Genomic DNA, 15946 nt, shown 5'->3' with positions numbered 1-15946 from the left:
GAAGTCGGCTATTCAGGGCTGTTTAAAAAGCGCATGCTCTGGAATTTGATATACTCCTCTGAGGATTTCCATACGATTGCCACCAAACTAGGTGAACATGATCTCAAGACATTGGGGACGCTAAATTGCGAAGATATTTTTGATATGTCGAACGGTTTGCCCGTGGCGAGGCGATGAAGTTATGGCGAAAAATGAGACCCAGGAAATGCCTAATAACGTCCACATACATTGTATGATGTAGATCAAACTTCAGTGATTTGTTCGTTGTATGATGCCGATCGGATAGATGTGACTATTATGACTGAAAGTTATAGCGCCACCAACTGGCTGCAGGAAGTGTGTCGTTTTCAAAATGCTTTGAATTCAGCATCTTCTTTTACCTCGATTTGCTTCAAACTTCACCAGAATAATGTCAAAACACGGCCGATGTAAAACTGTGAAGGGAATATTGATATCTAAAATTATGTTGCCATGGCAACGTGTCAAAGTTGAAAATTCGTTTCTGGTGATTTTGAGGCAGATAACATGTTTAGAATGTCATGAAACTCAACACACATATCAGTATTAATGATAGTTAGACACTGGAAAAAGCTCATAAACGGGCGTGGAAGAGACACTCTATAGCGCCACCTTTTGTCAAAAATGAGGGGGTTAGTTTTAGCTACAGACACCAAACTCGGTATATAAATTGTTCTAATTAATCCGGACAACTTTCTAATTTACAGTCATTAGCTACGACCAACAGGAAGTCGGCTATATTTATTTTAATGTGGGTTTTTTTTAAAAACGGGCTGTAAACAAATTAATACTCCTCCAAGCAGAAACACGGAAATCACACCAAACATTTTTTATCATGATGCCAAAATACTGAAGATGCTAAATTGCGGACGGATTTAGGATATCTTGAACGATGATTTAATGGCAATTTATTAAAGTTACAGTAAAAAAGATAATTTTTTTTTTTTTTTATCTTTTAAGAGCAGCTTCCAAACACTTCATAAAAAATTACATACACAGAACAATACAGTCTGAGGATATGTGATTAATTTCATGAATTTACAATACACTATGCTTAGGAGAAAATTAAAAAACTATCAGAGAGCTCTTAGACTGCTGAGTGAGAGCTCCCTGCCAGCCTGCAGCTGAGTGAGGGGTGGGGGTGGGGTGGGGTGTGAGTGACTGTGTGAGTGACTGTGTGGATTGAGGAGCTGGGTGAGAGAGAGAAAGAGAGAGAGGGTCTGTTTTTTAAAATCTTTAAAAAATGCTTATAAATCATTAAATAAGGTCTCAATTCTTAACATTAGGAAATGCATTAATTAACGTGAACTAACAATGAAAAATATATTTTTACAGCATGTTAATTCTTCCATGATAGTATGAACTAACAAAGAACAATTTTTTTAAAGCATTTATTAATCTTTTTAATGTTAGAAAAATAGTCATGTTCAAAAGATAAACTTTAAAATGTAATAATATATTAACACATTTTGGAATTAATATTGATCAACATTAAATGGTATATAATTATTAATGTTTATATATATATAATGATAGCTACAGACACCAAACTCGGTACATAAATTGTTCTTATTAATCCGGACAACTTTCTAATTTACAGTCATTAGCTACGACCAACAGGAAGTCGGCTATATTTATTTTAATGTGGGTTTTGTTTTTAAACAGGCTGTAAACAAATTCATACTCCTCCAAACAGAAACACGTAAATCACACCAAACATTTTTTCTTATGATGCCAAAATACTGAAGATGCTAAATTGCGGACGGATTTAGGATATCTTGAACGATGATTTAATGGCAATTTATTAAAGTTACAGTAAAAAAGAGAAAACTTTTCTTTTCTTTTTTTCTTTTAAGAGCAGCTTCCAAACACTTCATAAAAAATTACATACACAGAACAATACAGTCTGAGGATATGTGATTAATTTCATGAATTTACAAATACACTATGCTTAGGAGAAAATTTAAAAACTATCAGAGTTCTCCTGTCTCTGTGCTTCTAATGTTTGCGGTAGGTGACTGGGTGAGTGACTGACTGTGTGAGTTCAGTGAGTGTGGAGGGGGAGAGAGAGAGAGACAGGGTCTGTTTAAACATCTCAATAAAATCCTTAAAAAATGCTTATAAAGCATTAAAGGTTTTGATAACACTTTATAATTAAGTCTCATTTGTTAACAGTAGGGAATGCATTAATTAACATGAACTAACAATGAAATATATATTTTACAGTATGTTAATTCTTCATTGATAGTATGAACTTACAATGAACTAACAATGAACAAAATATTTTTTATATTAGAAAAATAGTCATGTTCAAAAGATAAAACTTTAAAATTTAATAATATATTAACACATTTTGGAATTGATTTTGATCAACATTAAATGGTATATATTTATTAATGATGTAAATTAACAACAGTTAAATAATGTTGTTTTTTAACATTGGTTAATTCACAAATAACATTAAATATTAACAATATATTTTTTACTTTATTAATTTGTGTTAGAAAAAATTATTCATGTTAGTTAATGGAAAAATAAATAATTAAAAAATGCTTATAAATCATTAAAAGCTTTGGTAACTATAATAATTTCTCATTTGTTAGCATTAGTAAATGCATTAACTAACATCAACTACCAATGAAAAATAAATTTTCACAGAATTTAAAGTTTTATATGTTCTGTGTGTGTGTGTGTTTCACAGAGTTGATGGTTTGGATTAACCCTTTAATTGCCGTATCCCTTAAAACCAAACTGCCAGAGGGTTACTGTGATGCTTGTGCTCGCTGGGCACCGTTTTATCGATGCCACCGGGGTGGCGTATGCTGACGGCTTGGGCCCGTCATCGCTGCTCGCAGCTATATTTAGGGCCCAAGCCAGTAAGGCGCAGGGCCCTATTGTTCTTCTAAGGATTATTATTAGGGCCCAAGCCAGTAAGGCGCAGGGCCCTATTGTTCTTCTAAGGATTATTATTTTTTTTATTATTTTTTATTTCGACTATCCGGGTACTTTTGGGGGCCTTAACGTGCCCGAAAACTCTTGAAAATTGGCACGCACATTGGAACCTGCGGCCATTAGGACGCCACAGACGCTGGGACCCGGGCGTGGCACAGGGGCTCTACGGCGCCCCCTGGAAGATTGTCAAAAAGCTTGATGTATAGCTCACACATACTTGCACGTATTCATATGAAACTCGGTACACATATAGAACTCATTGAGCCGAACAACTTTCACGCTGCATGTCTTAGGCTCCGCCCAACAGGAAGTCGGCTATTCAGGGCTGTTTAAAAAGCACATGCTCTGGAATTTGATATACTCCTCTGAGGATTTCCATACGATTGCCACCAAACTCGGTGAACATGATCTCAAGACATTGGGGACGCTAAATTGCGAAGATATTTTTGATATGTCGAACGGTTTGCCCGTGGCGAGGCGATGAAGTTATGGCGAAAAATGAGACCCAGGAAATGCCTAATAACGTCCACATACATTGTATGATGTAGATCAAACTTCAGTGGTTTGTTCGTTGTATGATGCCGATCGGATAGATGTGACTATTATGACTGAAAGTTATAGCGCCACCAACTGGCTGCAGGAAGTGTGTCGTTTTCAAAATGCTTTGAATTCAGCATCTTATTTTTACTCGATTTGCTTCAAACTTCACCAGAATAATGTCAAAACACGGCCGATGTAAAACTGTGAAGGGAATATTGATATCTAAAATTATGTTGCCATGGCAACGTGTCAAAGTTGAAAATTCGTTTCTGGTGATTTTGAGGCAGATAACATGTTTAGAATGTCATGAAACTCAACACACATATCAGTATTAATGATAGTTAGACACTGGAAAAAGCTCATAAACGGGCGTGGAAGAGGCACTCTATAGCGCCACCTTTTGTCAAAAATGGGGGGGTTAGTTTTAGCTACAGACACCAAACTCGGTACATAAATTGTTCTTATTAATCCGGACAACTTTCTAATTTACAGTCATTAGCTACGACCAACAGGAAGTCGGCTATATTTATTTTAAAGTGGGTTTTTTTTTAAAACAGGCTGTAAACAAATTCATACTCCTCCAAACAGAAACACGTAAATCACACCAAACATTTTTTCTCATGATGCCAAAATACTGAAGATGCTAAATTGCGGACGGATTTAGGATATCTTGAACGATGATTTAATGGCAATTTATTAAAGTTACTGTAAAAAATAGATTTTTTTTTTTTTTTTATCTTTTAAGAGCAGCTTCCAAACACTTCATAAAAAATTACATGCACATAACAATACAGTCTGAGGATATGTGATTAATTTCATGAATTTACAATACACTATGGAGAGCAGAAAATTAAAAAACTATCAGAGAGTTATTAAACTGCTGAGTGAGAGCTCCTGCCAGTCTGCCTCTGATTGAGGGGTGGGGGTGGGGTGGGCTGTCAGTGACTGTGTGGATTGAGGCAGTGGGTGAGAGAGAGAAAGAGAGAGAGAGGGTCTGTTTTTTAAAATCTTAAAAAAATGCTTATAAATCATTAAAGATTTTTATAACACTTTATAATAAGGTCTCATTTCTTAACATTAGGAAATGCATTAATTAACTGAACTAACAATGAAAAATATATTTTTACAGCATGTTAATTCTTCCATGATAGTATGAACTAACAAAGAACAATTTTTTTTAAAGCATTTATTAATCTTTTTAATGTTAGAAAAATAGTCATGTTCAAAAGATAAACTTTAAAATTTAATAATATATTAACACATTTTGGAATTAATATTGATCAATATTAAATGGTATATAATTATTAATGATTTTATATATATATATATATAATGATAGCTACAGACACCAAACTCGGTACATAAATTGTTCTTATTAATCCGGACAACTTTCTAATTTACAGTCATTAGCTACGACCAACAGGAAGTCGGCTATATTTATTTTAATGTGGGTTTTTTTTTTTTTAAACGCGCTGTAAACAAATTCATACTCCTCCAATCAGAAACACGGAAATCACACCAAATATTTTTTCTCACGATGCCAAAATACTGAAGATGCTAATTGCAGACAGATTTAGGATATCTTGAACTGCGTTTTAATGGCAATTTATTAAAGTTACAGTAAAAAAGAGAAAACTTTTTTTTTTTTTTCTTTTAAGAGCAGCTTCCAAACACTTCATAAAAAATTACATACACAGAACAAGACAGTCTGAGGATATGTGATTAATTCATGAATTTACAATACACTATGCGGAGGAGAACATTTTAAAACTATCAGAGATCTCCTGTCTCTGTGCTTCTAATGTGTGCGGTGGGTGACTGGGTGGGTGACTGACTGTGTGAGTTCAGTGAGTGTGGAGGGGGAGAGAGAGAGAGAGGGGGTCTGTTTAAACATCTCAATAAAATCCTTAAAAAATGCTTATAAAGCATTAAAGGTTTTGATAACACTTTATAATTAAGTCTCATTTGTTAACAGTAGGGAAGGCATTAATTAACATGAACTAACAATGAAAAATATATTTTTTACAGCATGTTAATTCTTCATTGATAGTATGAACTTACAATGAACTAACAATGAACAAAATATTTGTAATATTAGAAAAATAGTCATGTTCAAAAGATAAAACATTAAAATGTAATAATATATTAACACATTTTGGAATTGATTTTGATCAACATTAAATGGTATATATTTATTAATGATGTAAATTAACAACAGTTAAATAATGTTGTTTTTTAACATTGGTTAATTCACAAATAACATTAAATATTAACAATATATTTTTTACTTTATTCATTTGTGTTAGAAAAAATTATTAATGTTAGTTAATGGAAAAATAAATCATTAAAAAATGCTTATAAATCATTAAAACCTTTGGTAACTATAATAATTTCTCATTTGTTAGCATTTGTAAATGCATTAACTAACATGAACTACCAATGAAAAATATATTTTCACAGAATTTAAAGTTTTATATGTTGTTCTGTGTGTGTGTGTGTTTCACAGAGTTGATGGTTTGGATTAACCCTTTAATTGCCGTATCCCTTAAAACCAAACTGCCAGAGGGTTACTGTGATGCGTGTGCTCGCTGGGCACCGTTTTATCGATGCCACCGGGGTGGCGTATGCTGACGGCTTGGGCCCGTCATCGCTGCTTGCAGCTATATTTATTTTTTTTTTTTTTTTTATTATTTTTTATTTCGACTATCCGGGTACTTTTGGGGGCCTTACCGTGCCCGAAAACTCTTGAAAATTGGCACGCACATTGGAACCTGCGGCCATTAGGACGCCACAGACGCTGGGACCCGGGCGTGGCACAGGGGCTCTACGGCGCCCCCTGGAAGATTGTCAGAAAGCTTGATGTATAGCTCACACATACTTGCACGTATTCATATGAAACTCGGTACACATATAGAACTCATTGAGCCGAACAACTTTCACGCTGCATGTCTTAGGCTCCGCCCAACAGGAAGTCGGCTATTCAGGGCTGTTTAAAAAGCGCATGCTCTGGAATTTGATATACTCCTCTGAGGATTTCCATACGATTGCCACCAAACTCGGTGAACATGATCTCAAGACATTGGGGACGCTAAATTGCGAAGATATTTTTGATATGTCGAACGGTTTGCCCGTGGCGAGGCGATGAAGTTATGGCGAAAAATGAGACCCAGGAAATGCCTAATAACGTCCACATACATTGTATGATGTAGATCAAACTTCAGTGGTTTGTTCGTTGTATGATGCCGATCGGATAGATGTGACTATTATGACTGAAAGTTATAGCGCCACCAACTGGCTGCAGGAAGTGTGTCATTTTCAAAATGCTTTGAATTCAGCATCTTATTTTTACTCGATTTGCTTCAAACTTCACCAGAATAATGTCAAAACACGGCCGATGTAAAACTGTGAAGGGAATATTGATATCTAAAATTATGTTGCCATGGCAACGTGTCAAAGTTGAAAATTCGTTTCTGGTGATTTTGAGGCAGATAACATGTTTAGAATGTCATGAAACTCAACACACATATCAGTATTAATGATAGTTAGACACTGGAAAAAGCTCATAAACGGGCGTGGAAGAGGCACTCTATAGCGCCACCTTTTGTCAAAAATGGGGGGGTTAGTTTTAGCTACAGACACCAAACTCGGTACATAAATTGTTCTTATTAATCCGGACAACTTTCTAATTTACAGTCATTAGCTACGACCAACAGGAAGTCGGCTATATTTATTTTAAAGTGGGTTTTTTTTTAAAACAGGCTGTAAACAAATTCATACTCCTCCAAACAGAAACACGTAAATCACACCAAACATTTTTTCTCATGATGCCAAAATACTGAAGATGCTAAATTGCGGACGGATTTAGGATATCTTGAACGATGATTTAATGGCAATTTATTAAAGTTACTGTAAAAAATTGATTTTTTTTTTTTTTTTATCTTTTAAGAGCAGCTTCCAAACACTTCATAAAAAATTACATGCACATAACAATACAGTCTGAGGATATGTGATTAATTTCATGAATTTACAATACACTATGGAGAGCAGAAAATTAAAAAACTATCAGAGAGTTATTAAACTGCTGAGTGAGAGCTCCTGCCAGTCTGCCTCTGATTGAGGGGTGGGGGTGGGGTGGGCTGTCAGTGACTGTGTGAGTGACTGTGTGGATTGAGGCAGTGGGTGAGAGAGAGAAAGAGAGAGAGAGGGTCTGTTTTTTAAAATCTTAAAAAAATGCTTATAAATCATTAAAGATTTTTATAACACTTTATAATAAGGTCTCATTTCTTAACATTAGGAAATGCATTAATTAACTGAACTAACAATGAAAAATATATTTTTACAGCATGTTAATTCTTCCATGATAGTATGAACTAACAAAGAACAATTTTTTTTAAAGCATTTATTAATCTTTTTAATGTTAGAAAAATAGTCATGTTCAAAAGATAAACTTTAAAATTTAATAATATATTAACACATTTTGGAATTAATATTGATCAATATTAAATGGTATATAATTATTAATGATTTTATATATATATATATATATATATATAATGATAGCTACAGACACCAAACTCGGTACATAAATTGTTCTTATTAATCCGGACAACTTTCTAATTTACAGTCATTAGCTACGACCAACAGGAAGTCGGCTATATTTATTTTAATGTGGGTTTTTTTTTTTTTTAAACGCGCTGTAAACAAATTCATACTCCTCCAATCAGAAACACGGAAATCACACCAAATATTTTTTCTCACGATGCCAAAATACTGAAGATGCTAATTGCAGACAGATTTAGGATATCTTGAACTGCGTTTTAATGGCAATTTATTAAAGTTACAGTAAAAAAGAGAAAACTTTTTTTTTTTTTTTCTTTTAAGAGCAGCTTCCAAACACTTCATAAAAAATTACATACACAGAACAAGACAGTCTGAGGATATGTGATTAATTCATGAATTTACAATACACTATGCGGAGGAGAACATTTTAAAACTATCAGAGATCTCCTGTCTCTGTGCTTCTAATGTGTGCGGTAGGTGACTGGGTGAGTGACTGACTGTGTGAGTTCAGTGAGTGTGGAGGGGGAGAGAGAGAGAGAGAGAGAGAGAGAGAGGGTCTGTTTAAACTTCTCAATAAAATCCTTAAAAAATGCTTATAAAGCATTAAAGGTTTTGATAACACTTTATAATTAAGTCTCATTTGTTAACAGTAGGGAAGGCATTAATTAACATGAACTAACAATGAAAAATATATTTTTTACAGCATGTTAATTCTTCATTGTAAGTACGAACTTACAATGAACTAACAATGAACAAAATATTTTTTATATTAGAAAAATAGTCATGTTCAAAAGATAAAACTTTAAAATTTAATAATATATTAACACATTTTGGAATTGATTTTGATCAACATTAAATGGTATATATTTATTAATGATGTAAATTAACAACAGTTAAATAATGTTGTTTTTTAACATTGGTTAATTCACAAATAACATTAAATATTAACAATATATTTTTTACTTTATTAATTTGTGTTAGAAAAAATTATTAATGTTAGTTAATGGAAAAATAAATCATTAAAAAATGCTTATAAATCATTAAAAGCTTTGGTAACTATAATAATTTCTCATTTGTTAGCATTAGTAAATGCATTAACTAACATCAACTACCAATGAAAAATAAATTTTCACAGAATTTAAAGTTTTATATGTTCTGTGTGTGTGTGTGTTTCACAGAGTTGATGGTTTGGATTAACCCTTTAATTGCCGTATCCCTTAAAACCAAACTGCCAGAAGGTTACTGTAATGTGTGTGCTCGCTGGGCACCGTTTTATCGATGCCACCGGGGTGGCGTATGCTGACGGCTTGGGCCCGTCATCGCTGCTCGCAGCTATATTTATTATTTTTTTTTTTTTTTTTATTATTTTTTATTTCGACTATCCGGGTACTTTTGGGGGCCTTAACGTGCCCGAAAACTCTTGAAAATTGGCACACACATTGGAACCTGCGGCCATTAGGACGCCGCTGAGGCTGGGACCCGGGCGTGGCACAGGGGCTCTACGGCGCCCCCTGCAAAATTGTCAGAAAGCTTGATGTATAGCTCACACATACTTGCACGTATTCATATGAAACTCGGTACACATATAGAACTCATTGAGCCGAACAACTGCCGTGCAGCATGTCTTAGGCTCCGCCCAACAGGAAGTCGGCTATTCAGGGCTGTTTAAAAAGCGCATGCTCTGGAATTTGATATACTCCTCTGAGGATTTCCATACGATTGCCACCAAACTCGGTGAACATGATCTCAAGACATTGGGGACGCTAAATTGCGAAGATATTTTTGATATGTCGAACGGTTTGCCCGTGGCGAGGCGATGAAGTTATGGCGAAAAATGAGACCCAGGAAATGCCTAATAACGTCCACATACATTGTATGATGTAGATCAAACTTCAGAGATTTGTTCGTTGTATGATGCCGATCGGATAGATGTGACTATTATGACTGAAAGTTATAGCGCCACCAACTGGCTGCAGGAAGTGTGTCGTTTTCAAAATGCTTTGAATTCAGCATCTTATTTTTACTCGATTTGCTTCAAACTTCACCAGAATAATGTCAAAACACGGCCGATGTAAAACTGTGAAGGGAATATTGATATCTAAAATTGTGTTGCCATGGCAACGTGTCAAAGTTGAAAATTCGTTTCTGGTGATTTTGAGGCAGATAACATGTTTAGAATGTCATGAAACTCAACACACATATCCATTTTAATGATAGTTAGAAACTGGAAAAAGCTCATAAACGGGCGTGGAAGAGGCACTCTATAGCGCCACCTTTTGTCAAAAATGGGGGGGTTAGTTTTAGCTACAGACACCAAACTCGGTACATAAATTGTTCTTATTAATCCGGACAACTTTCTAATTTACAGTCATTAGCTACGACCAACAGGAAGTCGGCTATATTTATTTTAATGTGGGTTTTTTTTTTAAACGGGCTGTAAACAAATTCATACTCCTCCAAACAGAAACACGGAAATCACACCAAACATTTTTTCTCATGATGCCAAAATACTGATGATGCTAAATTGCGGACGGATTTAGGATATCTTGAACGATGATTTAATGGAAATTTATTAAAGTTACAGTAAACAAGAAAAAACATTTTTTTTTTTATCTTTTAAGAGCAGCTTCCAAACACTTCATAAAAAATTACATACACAGAACAATACAGTCTGAGGTTATGGGATTAATTTCATGAATTTACAATACACTATGCGGAGGAGAAAATTTAAAAACTATCAGAGCTGCTTTTGAGTGAGAGCTCCCTGCCAGCCTGCCTCTGAGTGAGAGCTCCCTGTCACTGCTGCTGAGTGAGGGGTGGGGGTGGGCTGTGAGTGACTGTGTGAGTGACTGTGTGGATTGAGTGTGGATTGAGCCAGTGGGTGAGAGAGAGAAAGAGAGAGAGGGTCTGTTTTTTAAAATCTTAAAAAAATGCTTATAAATCATTAAAGATTTTGATAACACTTTATAATAAGGTCTCATTTCTTAACATTAGGAAATGCATTAATTAACGTGAACTAACAATGAAAAATATATTTTTACAGCATGTTAATTCTTCCATGATAGTATGAAATAACAAAGAGCAATTTTTTTTAAAGCATTTATTAATCTTTTTAATGTTAGAAAAATAGTCATGTTCAAAAGATAAACTTTAAAATTTAATAATATATTAACACATTTTGGAATTAATATTGATCAACATTAAATGGTATATAATTATTAATTTGTATATATATATATATATATATATATATATATATATATATATATGATAGCTACAGACACCAAACTCGGTATATAAATTGTTCTTATTAATCCGGACAACTTTCTAATTTACAGTCATTAGCTACGACCAACAGGAAGTCGGCTATATTTATTTTAATGTGTGTTTTTTTTTTTTAAACGGGCTGTAAACAAATTCATACTCCTCCAATCAGAAACACGGAAATCACACCAAACATTTTTTGTCATGATGCCAAAATACTGATGATGCTAAATTGCGGACGGATTTAGGATATCTTGAACGATGATTTAATGGAAATTTATTAAAGTTACAGTAAAAAAGAACACTTTTTTTTTTTTTTATCTTTTAAGAGCAGCTTCCAAACACTTCATAAAAAATTACATACACAGAACAAGACAGTCTGAGGATATGTGATTATTTCATGAATTTACAATACACTATGGAGAGGAGAAAATTTTCAAACTTATCAGAGTTCTCCTGTCTCTGTGCTTCTAATGTGTGCGGTAGGTGACTGGGTGGGTGACTGACTGTGTGAGTTTAGTGAGTGTGGAGGGGGAGGGGGAGAGAAAGAGAGAGAGAGAGAGGGTCTGTTTAAACTTCTCAATAAAATCCTTAAAAAATGCTTATAAAGCATTAAAGGTTTTGATAACACTTTATAATAAGGTCTCATTTCTTAACATTAGGAAATGCATTAATTAACGTGAACTAACAATGAAAAATATATTTTTACAGCATGTTAATTCTTCCAGGATAGTATGAACTAACAAAGAACAATTTTTTTTTAAAGCATTTATTAATCTTTTTAATGTTAGAAAAATAGTCATGTTCAAAAGATAAACTTTAAAATTTAATAATATATTAACACATTTTGGAATTAATATTGAACAACATTAAATGGTATATAATTATTAATGTTTATATATATATATATATAATGATAGCTACAGACACCAAACTCGGTACATAAATTGTTCTTATTAATCCGGACAACTTTCTAATTTACAGTCATTAGCTACGACCAACAGGAAGTCGGCTATATTTATTTTAATGTGGGTTTTTTTTAAACAGGCTGTAAACAAATTCATACTCCTTCAAGCAGAAACACAGAAATCACACCAAACATTTTTTCTCATGATGCCAAAATACTGAAGATGCTAAATTGTGGACGGATTTAGGATATCTTGAACGATGATTTAATGGCAATTTATTAAAGTTACAGAAAAAAGAGAACTTTTTTTTTTTTATCTTTTAAGAGCAGCTTCCAAACACTTCATAAAAAATTACATACACAGAACAATACAGTCTGAGGATATGTGATTAATTTCATGAATTTACAATACACTATGGAGAGGAGAAAATTTAAAAACTATCAGAGATCTCCTGTCACTGCTTCTAATGTGTGCGGTGGGTGACTGGGTGGGTGACTGACTGTGTGAGTTCAGTGAGTGTGGAGGGGGAGAGAGAGAGAGAGAGAGAGAGAGAGAGAGAGAGAGAGAGAGAGAGAGAGGGTCTGTTTAAACTTCTCAATAAAATCCTTAAAAAATGCTTATAAAGCATTAAAGGTTTTGATAACACTTTATAATTAAGTCTCATTTGTTAACAGTAGGGAATGCATTAATTAACATGAACTAACAATGAAAAATATATATTTTACAGCATGTTAATTCTTCATTGATAGTATGAACTTACAACGAACTAACAATGAACAAAATATTTTTAATATTAGAAAAATAGTCATGTTCAAAAGATAAAACTTTAAAATGTAATAATATATTAACACATTTTGGAATTGATTTTGATCAACATTAAATGGTATATATTTATTAATGATGTAAATTAACAACAGTTAAATAATGTTGTTTTTTAACATTGGTTAATTCACAAATAACATTAAATATTAACAATATATTTTTTACTTTATTCGTTTGTGTTAGAAAAAAATATTCATGTTAGTTAATGGAAAAATAAATCATTAAAACCTTTGGTAACTATAATAATTTCTCATTTGTTAGCATTAGTAAATGCATTAACTAACATCAACTACCAATGAAAAATATATTTTCACAGAATTTAAAGTTTTATATGTTGTTCTGTGTGTGTGTGTGTTTCACAGAGTTGATGGTTTGGATTAACCCTTTAATTGCCGTATCCCTTAAAACCAAACTGCCAGAGGGTTACTGTAATGCTTGTGCTCGCTGGGCACCGTTTTATCGATGCCACCGGGGTGGCGTATGCTGACGGCTTGGGCCCGTCATCGCTGCTCGCAGCTATATTTTTTTTTTTTTTTTTTTTTTTTTTATTATTTTTTATTTCGACTATCCGGGTACTTTTGGGGGCCTTAACGTGCCCGAAAACTCTCGAAAATTGGCACGCACATTGGAACCTGCGGCCATTAGGACGCCGCTGAGGCTGGGACCCGGGCGTGGCACAGGGGCTCTACGGCGCCCCCTGGAAAATTGTCAGAAAACTTGATGTATAGCTCACACATACTTGCACGTATTCATATGAAACTCGGTACACATATAGAACTCATTGAGCTGAACAACTTTCACGCTGCATGTCTTAGGCTCCGCCCAACAGGAAGTCGGCTATTCAGGGCTGTTTAAAAAGCGCATGCTCTGGAATTTGATATACTCCTCTGAGGATTTCCATACGATTGCCACCAAACTAGGTGAACATGATCTCAAGACATTGGGGACGCTAAATTGCGAAGATATTTTTGATATGTCGAACGGTTTGCCCGTGGCGAGGCGATGAAGTTATGGCGAAAAATGAGACCCAGGAAATGCCTAATAACGTCCACATACATTGTATGATGTAGATCAAACTTCAGTGATTTGTTCGTTGTATGATGCCGATCGGATAGATGTGACTATTATGACTGAAAGTTATAGCGCCACCAACTGGCTGCAGGAAGTGTGTCGTTTTCAAAATGCTTTGAATTCAGCATCTTCTTTTACCTCGATTTGCTTCAAACTTCACCAGAATAATGTCAAAACACGGCCGATGTAAAACTGTGAAGGGAATATTGATATCTAAAATTATGTTGCCATGGCAACGTGTCAAAGTTGAAAATTCGTTTCTGGTGATTTTGAGGCAGATAACATGTTTAGAATGTCATGAAACTCAACACACATATCAGTATTAATGATAGTTAGACACTGGAAAAAGCTCATAAACGGGCGTGGAAGAGACACTCTATAGCGCCACCTTTTGTCAAAAATGAGGGGGTTAGTTTTAGCTACAGACACCAAACTCGGTATATAAATTGTTCTAATTAATCCGGACAACTTTCTAATTTACAGTCATTAGCTACGACCAACAGGAAGTCGGCTATATTTATTTTAATGTGGGTTTTTTTTAAAAACGGGCTGTAAACAAATTAATACTCCTCCAAGCAGAAACACGGAAATCACACCAAACATTTTTTATCATGATGCCAAAATACTGAAGATGCTAAATTGCGGACGGATTTAGGATATCTTGAACGATGATTTAATGGCAATTTATTAAAGTTACAGTAAAAAAGATAATTTTTTTTTTTTTTTATCTTTTAAGAGCAGCTTCCAAACACTTCATAAAAAATTACATACACAGAACAATACAGTCTGAGGATATGTGATTAATTTCATGAATTTACAATACACTATGCTTAGGAGAAAATTTAAAAACTATCAGAGAGCTCTTAGACTGCTGAGTGAGAGCTCCCTGCCAGCCTGCAGCTGAGTGAGGGGTGGGGGTGGGGTGGGGTGTGAGTGACTGTGTGAGTGACTGTGTGGATTGAGGAGCTGGGTGAGAGAGAGAAAGAGAGAGAGGGTCTGTTTTTTAAAATCTTTAAAAAATGCTTATAAATCATTAAATAAGGTCTCAATTCTTAACATTAGGAAATGCATTAATTAACGTGAACTAACAATGAAAAATATATTTTTACAGCATGTTAATTCTTCCATGATAGTATGAACTAACAAAGAACAATTTTTTTAAAGCATTTATTAATCTTTTTAATGTTAGAAAAATAGTCATGTTCAAAAGATAAACTTTAAAATGTAATAATATATTAACACATTTTGGAATTAATATTGATCAACATTAAATGGTATATAATTATTAATGTTTATATATATATAATGATAGCTACAGACACCAAACTCGGTACATAAATTGTTCTTATTAATCCGGACAACTTTCTAATTTACAGTCATTAGCTACGACCAACAGGAAGTCGGCTATATTTATTTTAATGTGGGTTTTGTTTTTAAACAGGCTGTAAACAAATTCATACTCCTCCAAACAGAAACACGTAAATCACACCAAACATTTTTTCTTATGATGCCAAAATACTGAAGATGCTAAATTGCGGACGGATTTAGGATATCTTGAACGATGATTTAATGGCAATTTATTAAAGTTACAGTAAAAAAGAGAAAACTTTTCTTTTCTTTTTTTCTTTTAAGAGCAGCTTCCAAACACTTCATAAAAAATTACATACACAGAACAATACAGTCTGAGGATATGTGATTAATTTCATGAATTTACAATACACTATGCTTAGGAGAAAATTTAAAAACTATCAGAGTTCTCCTGTCTCTGTGCTTCTAATGTTTGCGGTAGGTGACTGGGTGAGTGACTGACT

Source organism: Barbus barbus, assembly GCF_936440315.1.
Source record: "Barbus barbus genome assembly, chromosome: 5".
Classification (NCBI taxonomy): domain Eukaryota; kingdom Metazoa; phylum Chordata; class Actinopteri; order Cypriniformes; family Cyprinidae; genus Barbus; species Barbus barbus.
This window is presented reverse-complemented; position numbering follows the sequence as displayed.